The 11,876-nt window shown below is 32.7% G+C and overlaps 1 pseudogene; it reads left to right on the forward strand.

Moving 5' to 3' along the window:
- The first annotated feature begins 5,062 nt into the window (after positions 1–5,062).
- LOC107139743 lies at positions 5,063–6,766 on the forward strand (annotated as a pseudogene).
- Positions 6,767–11,876: the final 5,110 nt, after the last annotated feature.

Consider the following 11,876-nt stretch of genomic DNA (forward strand, 5'->3'; position numbering starts at 1 on the left):
TTATCTCAATCTTGAGTGATGACACTACTCATATAATTAAAAAGATTTTTTCCCTAGCTGTTCTCATTCATATTTAATTATAAAATTATGTTTATGAGAATTTTTGTATATTTTGACTTATGGTAATTAGTGCATTAATTTAATCTTGAACAACACTAGTCTTCCATTTAAAAACCACTAAGATAGTCCATGATGAAAAACTTCTTCAATGACCTTAGTTTTGTTCAGACTTGTCTTTTTACAAATGCAGTGGGCTAGTACTTCCTTAAAAGCTTGTAGGTTTTATTTTGGGAAAGGTAATTGAAATAACTTCTATGAAATAAAAGATTGGGAAAAAGTATAATTTTCTTTACATAATTTAATTGTGATTCCACAAAAAAAAAACCTGGAAATAAAGTGATTAAATATCTTACGTTGGAAGACAAAGTTATATTCTATTAACATAATCATGCAATGTCATGCAATATGCTTTTATTTGTTAGACATTCTTTTAAAATTTGATACATTTGAATAATATATGTTGAAGATAACTATATAAATTTTCAGAGTATATATTATTCATTCTTTCTCATGGAGTAGATTAATACATTTTCCTACATATAATTAAACCTCATTATATTTGTTGCTGTCTCATGTACACCCCAGTTGTGCCAGGACAGTGGGGTATGTTGTGGGGAAGTCAAAGAAATTGCCTGAGGATGGCACATGAGACCTGTGGTTATTGGGGAAAGCTTACAAGAAATCCATGACTGCTCCCAGCAGTGTTCAGTGGTGATAGACTGAACAATAGACCCTTGATCCCCCATTGTGTATTGTCTAGTAACACCCAGCTGGATGAGTGACACTTACCCTTTCCTTCAGTTCCACACTCATCCAAACTCAGAAAGGGTTTCATATGTTAGGCTGAAGAAGCAGTGACATCATCAGCATTATTTTGCTTAGTTTGCTTGTTTGACCAGAAACCCAAGGAGCATCTGTACAAGAGTACATGCAAGAAAACGCCTTTCAACACATAACACTAACTTACCTTCTTTCCTAGTGTGCATAAGAGAAAGCTGATGTCCTCCATGATAATATGTATCTGGATTTTTCTGGCCAAGCCTTCTCTTATTTTTCCCTTAACTTAGCAAGATTTGTGGGAACAGAAAAGGGATATTCAGGGAGATGATGTTTTACAGTTCCCTTTTTCTTTAGGGATGATACCTTTGCTATTGTTTAAGACTTAAGATTCTTGTTGTTAATACACTTGAAATTTCTTTTAAAATGTTTGTAAAAAGAACAAATGTTAATCTTTTTTTCTGTTTATATACGGATACTTTTTTTAGAATTTTACATGACATTCAGAAACTCAGAGAGTAGGGAATCAAAAAAAGGGCAAGGGGACAACTTGATTCTCCTTTCTCAGAATTTCTCTCATTTTGACCTTTTCATAAAAGAACATGGAACAATCTCTAATGATGTATCCATTTCAAATGCTGTAACTCTGATCAGGATTTGTTGTAAAAATATAGGAAGTTCAGCATGCTCTTTATGGGAGAAGAAAATGTATGCTAATGTTAGGTTCCCTTGTCTTAGTCTGTGTATTTTTTTTCTACCAGAATCTAAACTATTATTCTAAAACTTTGAAATTGAAAACATTTAGTTTATATTTAAATGATGAAAATAATTAGACCATTCTTTATGAGTCCTCTGTAATAAACAAATTAATAGAAAAGAGTAGTAATATAAATTTCAATAAATTACTTTTGATTTATAAAAGTTTTAGGGTAAAATTTGATCCATTAGTATCAAAATTCCATTTAGTGTCTCTGAATTGTAACATGGTACAAAGTGTAAGTTTCTAGTAAACCTATTTCTGAAGGCATACTCAAAGGTACATAGCTTATGCAGAAATCTCATAAAGTAGCTGAATGGCACAAAGACATAAGGCCTTAGTCATTCCTTTAGTTATCAAACAAGCAAAGTCTTGTCTTACATCTTTAATATAATTGTTGAACAACCTAAAACCTGATGTTTTGCAAAATCCTAGTGCAGTATTTAATTTTGTTGAGTAAATAATTTGTTTTCCTTATATATTTTTCTGAATTTTTAATTGCTGTGAATTTAGTTTATTTGAAATCTAATTCTTTTTAAAAATAGTGATAAGCTATATACAGAAAAGTGCAGTTAATAAATATAGAGGTCGATGAATGTTCTTATATCAAAGACATAGGCATAACACCAATCTAATATATCAAACACTCAGCCCCCAGAACTTTAATCTGAAGACATTTACTAAATCTTCAAGGGTTGAAGATCAGGACACAAACAAAAAATAGCATCAAATAATAAAGTGTAAGGTAAATTTTTTTTTTTTAAACCCAGAAGTACGAAAATACCTCATAGTAAGTATAAAATGAAATAGAGCAAGAAGAGATCATTAATCATTCCACAAGTCAAAAATCCCCAGGAACACATCCATCTTAATAAACACACTCCAGGTGACATAAAAATTAGACACGGGAAAGAAAGAAAACAGAGTGTATATGCTACAGGAACAAAGCAAAACAAAACCTTCTACTCCAATGAAAATAAGGCTGTTGAACTAAAATACTCAGAATTTAATTCAAATTTTGGGGGAATATGAGTAAGATTAAATAAAATGAGGACTATTTTTCTGCTTTCTAATCCTACTAATTATTTATGATAAAAGCCTTTAATACAATTGAATAATGAATTTTAAAAATTAAATATTGTGCTTTTTTATTTGAATAGAGTTTTATCATAAAAACTTAATGACTCTGAAAAGTCATGCAAACTCAAAAGCAGAAAACATGACTTTTATTATTTAGAAAAATAAACTGTCTTCATAATATTTTATTTTATTCATTTTCAAAGTGCTTTCATCCTAGGAGCCCTTTCACTATGTAACAGAAACCAGATTATCACATTTTGGTACTTATGATAATCTTTGTGTCCTCTCTAGTATAATTTTGTGCACACACATACATACATATATAATATGGCATTATAAAAATTATAATAGCACAATTTTTGTCAGATAGGAATCAGCTAATAAAAATGACCTATCAATTATACTTTACCTATAGTCAGACTTCCAGATGTACACAGACACACTACTCAAATTCTGGGGTATTTTGAAGAAAGAAGAGAATAGTTCCTATGTTAAAACTAAATTTGTAGAAGACAGGTTATGCCTTACTAGCTTCTCAGCATTCTATGCAATTTTATACCTGACATAAATACATACATATGTAACAGATATTATTTACCAAATTGATTTCTGAGAGCACCAATTTTTATCTATTCATTATTTATTTATTTATCTATTTTGGTGGTACTGGGGATTGAACCCATGGCACTCAACCACTGAGCTACATCTCCAGACCTTTTTACTTTTTACTTTGAGACAGTATCTTGCTAAATAGCTCAGACTGGCCTGGAATTTGTAGTCCTTTACCTCAGTCTCCCGAGTTTCTGGGATTACAGGTGTGCATTACCATGCCCACTCCAAGAATCAATTCATGTTATTTGGCAGCAGGAGTTTATGAGTAAGATGTAAAGTTAATTCATTTATAGACATAGTAGACAGATATAGATAGCAGCCACTTTATTTTTAGTGTTAGATGTAAGTTAGAAACAGAAGTAAGTTTAAGGATTCAAAATAATGACAATATTTTCTTAAAAATATAAATAACCTCATATTCTATATATTATCTAATCCCTGTTTTACCCCTAACAAGTGTATTTGATCATTAACCACAATATTTCTAAGGCAAAGAAAGGCATTATGATTGAAATAAGAGAATAATAATCTTTAAAATATTGAAAAATATAAATATATGGAAAAAGTCTCATAGATTTCAATATGGTAAAAGGTGGAATAATTTTCTCTTTAAAGTTCACTCATTCTCTTTCTCTACCTCTCTCTCTCCCTCTCTCTCTCACACACACATACCACAAGAACAAGAATTAATCAATCAGTTAATAATGTGTGGGGATTCTTTAATTTTCTGTGTTATTGAGGAAGTGGTCATCTCAATTCTTGCTTTTTCTTCTTCCTACTCGTGTATGTTTAGTTACAATGCCTTACCCTTTCCATCTCATATATGCTTTATGTTTCATAGCACTATCAGAGGAGGCCCTCCAGAGGAAAACTAATCATGGTACATCATTGCCTAAGTTTCCTCTGTAGTTTCACAAATTTTATGAATTAAATTCCAGAACTTTTAATGCTAGGTGCAGGGCTATCCATAATTTGTAAGAAAGCATTATCTACCACAGTGATTTTCTCCCCAAATTGCAGTCTTTGGCCTCCTAAAAACAGGTAAACTCATAGGCAAAGTCTTAGAAGTTCCCAAGATCTAGGCCAGTTACGAATCTTCTAGATGACAACTTAACACTATCAATGGACTAGAAAATCCTTCTATCCGTGAGCTAGGGAATATAGCAACTGAATAAATCAAGGTTGATGAAAATATTTGGTAGCACAAGTCTTGAACTGAAATTTTAGATTTCAGGGGTCAAAAGTTACTTTTGGAAAAATCATATTTAAGGGGTAATAAAAAATGTAGGAACTAGCTAGGAATAACAGGGAAATGATGAAATGATGGAGCATGTTCTAAGAAATATAAAACATTTTTATGAGTAATAATTTGCTATTTATGTATGTGGGCAGGTTGTTTTTATACTTGCCTTTGTAAACTTTTCACCTTATAATAATTCATATTACTCTTGCATAATTTGGATTAAAAGCTCAAAATTCCTTAGCAGATGGAAGCTTGGTTCTTCTTAAACAGGTGATGATTGCTGCTGTGATCTCCTGAGAACATTAGACTCTAGTTCCTTCACTCTTCCAAAGTAGACTCTGCCAGTGGTTCTTCAGGGACTTTTCAGAAGCCTTTAGTCTCAGACTGGGGTAGCATCATTGATTCTTCTTGATCTGAGGTTCAGCATCTTGGACTGTGCCATTGCTGGTTCCTCCAGCTCTCCAGACTGCAGAAAGCCGTTGCGGAGTATCCAGCCTCTGTTTGTCAAGACATCATAAAACAAATCCATCAAAATGACACCTTCTCAAGTTACCTCTGAAATAAGAAGAAATCTTTTACCAGGCAAAGTTTTTTGTGATATGTGGAAGTTATGATGCTTTGGGAAACTGGAATCCACAAAATGCTGTGGCTCTTCTTCCAGAGAACAAGACTGGTGAAAGAAAATGAAATTATTATTGATGATGGTCAATTTGGAATCCACAGTGGTGTTGAAACTCTGAATTCTGGGTGGCTGACGTGACTGAAATAACATTACATTTGCATTATTCTGAAAAACCTTCAATCTCAGTAACCAAGAAAAAATTTAAAAAGTCTAGATTTAGGGTAAAGCTTACACTAGAGGGTCCATAGGAAGATGATAATGATAGGATATCTCCCACTGTTCTTCACAAAATGTCCAATACCTTGGAGATATCTTTAATGAGTGACAATGAGTTCAAGTGCAGGCATTCACACCCAGAGTGTGGTTATGGCTTACAGCCTGATCTCTGGACAGACTATAGCATGCAGACAATGGAACCAGATAACCTGGAATAAATCTTTGACTTTTGGGGGTAAGATCTCAGGGAACATGTAGTTCAGGGTGATGCCCTTCCTGGACATGTGGGTACAGCCTGTCTCTTATCATCCACCATTGCAGAGAGTGGGAAGAGTGCTGGAATTCTTACTCTTCCCATCATGAGCACAAATTCCAGGAAGACAATAGGCAAAGTGAGAGTTGACTTTATCATTATTAAGTCATTACCAGGATACAACTGTGACATGAAATCTTCATTTTCCAAGTATTAGAAGCCAAGAATACCACGAGATGTTGGACACAGAGATTCAGGGAATTCAAAAACAACTTCCCAGCTGGCTAAAGTTCAAGAAAATACTATTGCTTCTTTAAGAAATGCTGCTAGTCATGGTGCAACCTTTGTAGAATTTAATGTTTGTCTTTCAAAAGACGTTGTGCCTGTGGTATATCGTGATCCACCTATTGTTTGACCATGAAGAAGAGGTTTGATGCTGATCCAGTTGAATTATCTGAAATCCCAATAAAGGAACTAACATTTGACTAACTCTACTTGTTAAAGCTCGCCCATGTGACTGCATTAAAATCTAAAGATCAACAAGAATCTGTGATTGAGAAAGAAAATTCCTTTTCTGAAAATCAGCTATTTCCTTCTCTTAAGATGGTTTTAGAATCTTTCCCGGAAGATGTAGGGTTTAACATAGAAATAAAATGGATCTGCCAACAAAGGGATGGAATGTGGGATGCTAACTTATCAACATATTTTGACATGAATATGTTTTGGGATATAATTTTAAAAACGGTTTTAGAAAACTTTGGAAAGAGAATAGTCTTTTCTTCATTTGATGCAGAAATTTGTACAATGGTTCAGCAGAAGCAGAACAAATATCCCATATTATTTTTGACTCAAGGAAAATCTGACATTTACCCTAAACTTATGGATCTCAGATCTCGGACGATCCTCATCTCAATGAGCTTTGCACAGTTTGAAAATCTTCTGGGGATTAAGGCACATACTGAAGACCTGCTCAGAAATCCATCCTATATCCAAGAGGCAAAAGCTAAGGGACTAGTCATATTCTGCTGGGGCGATGATACCAATGAAAACAGAAGGAAATTGAAGGAATTTGGAGTTAATGTTCTAAGTTATGATAGGTATTTGGTTTTCATAAAAAATTTCCATGAGATATTAGGAAAAGTGTAACTTTCATCTTATAAAATTATAAATAAAATTAAACTTAGTTAAGTTTAAAAAAAGCTCAAAATTCCAAACATTGTTTAGAGAATGAATATACAAATCCAATTTCAAGTTCAAGCATCCTGTTTGTAAATTAAGGTACTATTATTTCAGACTGCCTACAATGTCATATTTTGAGGCCTTTTTTTAACCAAAATATTTAAATTCAAAATATTTAAAATTTATATAAATTATATAAATTTATATAAATTTAAATATGATAATTACATTTAAGAATATGTAAAACTGAAAGTGTTTTCAACTTTAATAAGAAAAAATTTATATTTTCTAGTTGGTTAATAATAATAATAGAAAGAGTTCTTTAACTTTGATTTTCATGTTCCTATCTTGATATCTCTATGACTTATAGTTGTTGAATTGTGAAGACATCAGTAAATACTTAGAAATAAAGACAGCCTTGGGAAAAGAAATGTTAAATGTAAAAATGGTAGTAGTAAGATATGCTCTAAAGTGGTAGATAAAAATGAAACAGTTAAAATGAACGTTATCTTTGGAGGGAAAGAGTTTGGTGAAGACGGCAAATAGAGAAGTGCAAATGGAAAGGGGAAAAAACGAAAAGAGATTTGTAAATCAACTAATTTACTTTTCAAATGGAAACTAATTTATTTTATTTAAAGTTCTGAGGCACCTTTCTTCTACTGGTATTTGTTTTTCCAGCTCATTAAGTTTCTGAATGATTAATCTTTGCTCTCTAAGGAAAGAGAATGAGATTATTTAGTGAAGTGTAGGAGAGCCGAACCCCTCAGGACAAGCTTAATCCAGCAAGAGGCAACTCAGAGCTAAGGTTGTCATGACATTCTTGATAACAAAACCAATGACAATGTTTCTGTCTTATTTTTAGTACAGTATAAACATAGACTGAGATATGCCCATTTATCTAGTGGTCTGATATATATGAATATTTTTTCAATATAATATGCTCTAGTGACTCATTTGATAATGGAAAACCAAGGAAACTTCTGTAGGAAAAAAAAACACTAGAATTAGGATAATTTATAGTTATGCCTCATTTGTAGGGAAAAATTAAAAAGTTAACAACTTCTCATAAGGGACATATTCATGTAATTTGGGGATAGACCTATAAGTGTCATATAAATCATAGTTTTAAAAAGAATTATTTCCAATAAGATTATAAATTAATGTGCCTTCTTTGGAAAATAATAAAGAACAAATTCAAGATATATTGAATTATCAGAAGTTAATGTCTCTCTGTAGTTAAAAATCACTTATACCTAGTTGTTTCCTTACTACTAAAGTTTTGAGGATGCAAAAATGGAGGAACCCTCAGTTGAATGCACATTTTACTGCCATATTTGCAGGGTTTGAGTGGAGTACTTTTTCCTTGTTTTAGTAGTTCTCTATACAATGAAATTCTTTAAGGTTTCTCTGGCTTGCTTTCTCTCCCACCCAATGTGTCTGTCTGTGTTTCTGTCTGTCTGTTTCATGAATATAGTGCTCACTGTCTCTTTCCCTCTCCCACTCTTTCCTTCTCTCTTTTTGTCTCTTATACAACAAATTATGATATAGCCCTAAGGAGCTTTTCTTGCTTGATTTCCTCTGGACTCTGTAACCACTGCTACTTCTTTAAGCCAAAGGCATTTCTCGAACACTGAATATACTGTATACAAAATTTTCTATTTAAAATGTTTGTGTCTCAAGCTCCTAGGTAGCACAGGAGCCAAGCATTCTTTAACCCATTAATAACCAAGAAGAAATTCAATTTCTTGAGAGCTATAGAAGATTTTTAAAAACTCATTAAGTGTGTGGGGCTGGGTTTATGGCTCAGCGGTAGAGCGCTCGCCTCGCACATGCAAGGCCCTGGGTTTGATCCTCAGCACCACATAAAAATAAATAAATAAATTTATTTTTTAAATGATTATATATATATATAAATGATATATATCATTAAGTGCTAGAAATTGAGTCAGTTGTCTGATATCAATCAACTCATTTATTAAGCACAAAACTTTATTGTGTATACGTCTCTATTGGGTATATTTTTCACAATAATTGAAACTGATCAAAATATTAAAAATGGTAAGAAAGGTACAACACTTTTTTTTCAACATTAGGAAGAACCCAAGAACAAGATAAGACAGCATTGAACTCAAGAAGTTACCTTGGGGCACCTGACTGGATACCTCTTAGTATGGAGAACTATGCAGGTTCCTCTTTGCTGACAGTTTTTCAAACTCTCCTTGTTTTTTATAACCTTAACAGTTTTGATGAGTGCTGGTGAGATATACTGTGGAGTACCTTTTAATTAGGGTTGGTCTGATGCTTTTCTCATTGGATTATGGGTTTTAAAGGCAGTCCATATAGGTAAGTGGTCATTTTCATCACATAATAGGGATGTGCCATCGAGATGGTTTAGCACTATTGATGTGAAACTTACCACTTGGTTTGCTTTCTCTAGGTAATATTTATCAGGCTTCTTTAGTGTAACATTACTACTTTTCTCCTTTTCTATATTGGACCTTTTAGAAGGAAGTCACACTTAAGGAGGAGGGGTGGGCTATTGTCCACCTCACCTTGGATCAACATCATTTATTTGGAATTTGTCAGTATGAAATATTTTCCACTTGCCTTAATTTACAAACTTATTCCCCATCATTTATATTAGTTGGATGCAAGGTGATTTATTTTAAACTTTGGCTTACATTCATATCATCTATACTTGTTCTATAATTGTTCCACTTTGGTTATTGGGAGTTTAATTCGCATGTATTTCCCTTTAACATACTTCCAATGGGATGGTTTTTGTTTCTGTTTCTGACATTCATTTATTTATCTTAATTTTATGGCACCAAATGTGATTTCGGCTTCTGTATTTGCTGTCAAAGTCTAAAATCAGCCATATGATCAAAAGACCCTAGTTTCTTTTATTGGAATACTATTTGAAGCCAAGATCTGGGCATCATTGCTACTGGGTTGCCCTTCCTTCTAAGTTCTCTCAGATAGGAGAGAAGGGAAATGTGTAAACTAACCTGTGCATATATCCATTCTATAAATTTTTTTGTGTGTAACTATAACTATATAAAGCTAAATGAGTTCAAACTGATGTCTCTCTCCATAATTAATTTCTATCACCCTATGAATTATTATAATCGTCTCTCCTTGCTTATATGTAGAGCCCAACTCCAAAATTGAGAAACTTGATTTTAGCAATCCTTTGTTCATTTGCTTACTTGATTAACTCCAATATAAGTATATAAAGGTTCCATAGCCATCCTTTGTTCATTTGCTTACTTGATTAATTCCAGTATAAGCATATAAAGGTTCCAGAATCAATAACTCATATCCCCATATATTAAAAAAAATTATGAACTAGAGTATAGCACTTACATACCATTTATTTTTCGTTTAGCCTTGTAGATTCTGTTCATTTCAAAGGTTACATTTTTAGCCACTAGCCTCAGCAAGATTGCTTCATATATTCATATAACAGTTTGTTTTGGTATCTTCAGCACTGCTTTCTGGGATAACCTTATCTGTTAAAGGATTTTAAAAACAATTGCATACAGTAAGATTCACTCTTTCTGCTATAAAGTTCTATAGATTTTTTTGCATTTTATGAATCCTCCATTATATGTCCTACAAAATAGTTTTGCTAACCTAAAAAATCATCTATACTTCACAAATTCAACCCTTCTATGGCCCTGGAACTTTCCAACTCTGTCTAAATAGCATGAGTTAGGGTTTGGCTCAGTGCTTAACAAACAACAACAACAAAACCAAAAGCCAAACTACCCCCCAACAGAATAAGTATGATTCTTAACCCTGAAGTGATTGGTAGAATTTACCAGTGAACTTATATGGGCCTGATGCTTTCTTTACAGGGTTGTCTAGTATTGATTCAATTTATCTGATTTCTTGGCCTATTGAAATTGCTGTTTCTCCTTGTGAGTTCTGAAAGTTTGTGTCTTTTAAGTTATAATCCATGTATGTATAACATGTCAAAATATACTCTATTGTCATGTATATCTAAAAAATTGGCCTATAGTTCTATTATTTTTTAATGCCTTTGTTTCATATGTTAAGGTAATGTTGGCCTCATACAATGAGTTTTGAAGTATTCTGCTACTTCTTTTTTCTGAGAGTCATTGTAGAGTCTTGTATTATTTTTTCTTTAAACAGAAAAATTCATCAGTAAATCTAGCTGAGGTTGGTGCTCTGTGTTTTGGATAATTAACAATTACTGAAAAAAATCCTATTTGTATTACCTAGTTTTTCACGTTTGTTCTGGTAAATTGTGTCTTTCAAAAATTGATCCATGTTATTTAACTCATCAAATTTGCAGGCATTGAGTTGATTGTAAAGTCTAAAACCCAATGTTCTTATCATCATAATACTGATAATGACAGGTTCCCCTGTTATACAATGCAGCCTTTTTAAAAAAGGAAATTCTGACATTTGTGACAATATAGGTGAACTTGGAGTGAAAGAAGTCAAGCAAGTGAAGCACAAAATGACGAATACTATATAATATAAATCATACATAGAATTTATAATAGTCAAACTCATGTAAACAGAGTAGAATTGTGGTTATCAGTGGTCATGGGGATATGGGAAGTAAGGAAGATGTTGTTCAAGGTATATAAACATACACATATAAAATGCATAAGTTCGGGCTGGGGATGTGGCTTAAGCAGTAGCGTGCCCACCTGTCATGCGTGCGGCCCTGGTTTGATCCTTAGCACCACATACAAAAACAAAGATGTTGTGTCCGCCGAAAACTAGAAAATAAATATTAAACAATTCTCTCTCTCTCTCTTAAAAAAAATAAATAAGTAAAATGCATAAGTTCTAGAGACCTACTGTGCAACATGGCAGTTGTAGTTAAAAATAACATGCTTGAGATTTTCAGAGTCTCTCTGTCTCTCTCTCTCTCTCTGTCACACACACACACACACACACACATAAAGTAACTATGTGAAGAGATATATGTTAATAAGCATGATCATAGTAATCAGTGCACAATGTATATCACATTGTATGGCTTGATTATATATAATTTTTATTTGTCAATTATACTGAGGAAAATAAAAATATTATT

The sequence above is a fragment of the Marmota marmota genome, unplaced genomic scaffold, assembly GCF_001458135.2.
Source record: "Marmota marmota marmota unplaced genomic scaffold, marMar, whole genome shotgun sequence".
NCBI lineage: Eukaryota > Metazoa > Chordata > Mammalia > Rodentia > Sciuridae > Marmota > Marmota marmota.